Raw genomic sequence first — 2,922 nt, forward strand, 5'->3', positions numbered from 1 at the left:
TTAATCACATGATTTCTGAAATGTATGCCACAGGGTTTGAGGTTTCTGAAACCATACTGTTATCCATGAAAAAAATGCTTATCGTGTTTCACTAACCCTTTTGTTGAGTTTTTGTGAGGGCTCACAGACTTTTGCAGAGATGGTTTGCGTGGTTTTCCCACTTTATTTGTGGGATACCCCCTGGAGGTTCATTCCGATTACCTGTACTGACTCACCTTTCTTTGATGGCATTAGCTTGGGAGATCCCTGGGTTTCTTACTCCTTTAATTGTTGTTACTTCGGATCTTTATCCGTGTGGTACTTTTACTTCTTTTCCGCATTTTATCGCTTTCTTAGCTGGAAGACCTCGATAGGAGGCATTTGTTTTCTTTTGTTTACTTACTTCTGAGCCCCTTGTTGGTACATTTACTTTATACATGTTTGTTTTGTATGTGTTCGTATCCCTGCAGGTAGCGCGGTTCCTTCGTCAAGGACTGCCTTTTTGCCCTTGAGCATCCCAAACCCTAAAACCCAAAGCAACACGTTAACTCCTTCTACTACAGGCGAGTAAGTCTCCAAAGGTTGAGCATCCGGTAGATTGCGTAGTGACGTCGTTCGTCCAAAACCCAATCCATAACCCCATAGTTAGCCGAACTACGTTTTGCTCTGATTCTCAGGCCAGATGAGATACGTAGGCATAAGACGCGATGTCTTAGCGAGCACAATTACCCTTAACCCCTAGGTAGCCGAGCTACGAAGACTCTGATTCTCATATTCAGATGAGATACGTATGCAGTGGATGCGACATCCGCGCGAGTCATTTTCATTTAACCCCTTTTTTTTAGTAAATGACACATTAGATAAACCCACACCCTTTAGACAAGAACTACAAAAGTGGATCCCGTAGAGTACTACGGATGCGTAGGGGTGCTAATACCTTCCCTTCGCATAACCGACTCCCGAACCCAAGATTTGGTTGCGAGACCCCGTCTTGTCCTTTCCTTTTTCAGGTTTACTTCGAGCGTTTCCTTTCTCTCCTTTGGGATGAATAACGCACGGTGGCGACTCTTCTGTCATTTTTCTTTCGCCGGTTGTTTTTTGGCGCACTGTATTTTTCAGGTTGCGACACGACCTCAAATAGTTGTGACTTCTACATAAGTCTAATTACGATTGCTTAACATAGCGCTAAATTTTTGATATAAAAGGCATAACATTCTAGTTAGTGAGATTGTAAGTCTCCCCTCTTTCATGGTATTGTATGGAAACTTGGCCTTTTTTCCTTCCTTTGCAAGACGTCTTGGTTCAAGGATCCATGCTTGTGATAAGTGGGTTGAGTGTTCTCCAAAGAATGACTTAAAAAGGAAAAGAAAAAAAATACTAACTTCTAATTCATTATCAACTAACATTTAATTTCAAGCCATTTACTTTTAATGCACTTTAATTTTTAAGCTCTATTCTTTTGCCATTATTCATACCATTCTAATTGTTTATATTAATGCCATTTTCACTTTGTCCACTTGGGAGCATCTCATGCCAATCCTTGTATGTGACAACCATCTTCTGAATAATCTTCTTGATATTCTTATTCGCGGCTTCAACAACCCCATTCATCTTGGGTCTGTAGGGAGAAGAATTATGATGTTCAATCTTGAAGTCTGTGCAAAGGGCTTCCACCATATTGTAATTCAAGTTAGATACATTATCAGTAATGATCTTACTTGGCACACCATAACGGTATATGATCTGATTCTTGATAAACCTTACAACAACTTGCTTGGTTACATTTGCATACGATGCCGCTTCAACCCATTTCGTGAAGTAGTCAATTGCTACCAAAATGAAACGATGTCCATTCAAAGCTTTGGGCTCGATCATCCCAATCATATCAATTCCCCACATGGAGAAGGGCCATGGGGAAGAGATAACATTCAATAGTGTCGGAGGAACATGAATCTTATCAGCATAAATTTGACACTTGTGGCACTTCTTCACAAATTTGTAACAGTCAGATTCCGTTGTCAGCCAATAGTAACCTGCTCGCAACATCTTCTTCGCCATTCCATGTCCATTGTAATGAGTACCAAAGGAACCTTCATGCACTTCGGTCATCAACAAGTCTGCTTCGTGTCTATCCACACATCTGAGCAAAACCATGTCGAAGTTTCTCTTGTACAGTGTAGCGGGGTATTCGTTACCATTGGAAATATTGACTAAATCCAAGGTAAATCATACAAAGTCGAGTCGCCACCGTACTTCCATTTATCCAAAGGAATGGTTAGAAAGCGAACAAAAACCTAAAAGTTTTACAAACAAAACTAGTAAAAGAAACAAATATTTGGGTAAGGGGGTTGGTTATGCAATGGGAAGGTGTTAGGCACCCAAAACATCCTAGGTACTCCTAGGGATCCCTTTTCATACTTGTTGCAAAGGTTATTGTTTTGTGAAAATTTTATTTGTGCAAACATGATTGAAGGGATGAGAAAAGAATATACAAGTTTATTTACATTTTGTGTTTGGATGGATAAACCCATTGCCTACGTACCCTCTTATAAAAAGATTAGGATCAAAACCTCGTAGTTCGGGGTAAAAATCTCAAAACAAATGAGTGGATTGATTGGTCCAAAAGCCTTAAGGTCTTTTGTTATCAAAGGGAGAAAACTCAACCTAAAAAACCACAAGTCCACCATGTGAGGATAGCTTCAACATGCTAGTGAGGGGTTAACCCTATAATAAGCATGGAAGGCTCATTGTCCATCACTAAGGACAAAGGTGAGTATTATATCTACCACAAATATAACTCAAACCTAATAGCTAAAGGTTATGGAAAATTTTGATTAAGAAATGGACATTGGAACCACAAAAGAAATTTGAATGGGTTATATTTACCAATTAGAAGTATATGCAAAAATGGTCAAAGTTGACTTAAAGATTCAATTCAAAATG

The sequence above is a fragment of the Lathyrus oleraceus genome, chromosome 7, assembly GCF_024323335.1.
Source record: "Lathyrus oleraceus cultivar Zhongwan6 chromosome 7, CAAS_Psat_ZW6_1.0, whole genome shotgun sequence".
Lineage (NCBI taxonomy): Eukaryota > Viridiplantae > Streptophyta > Magnoliopsida > Fabales > Fabaceae > Lathyrus > Lathyrus oleraceus.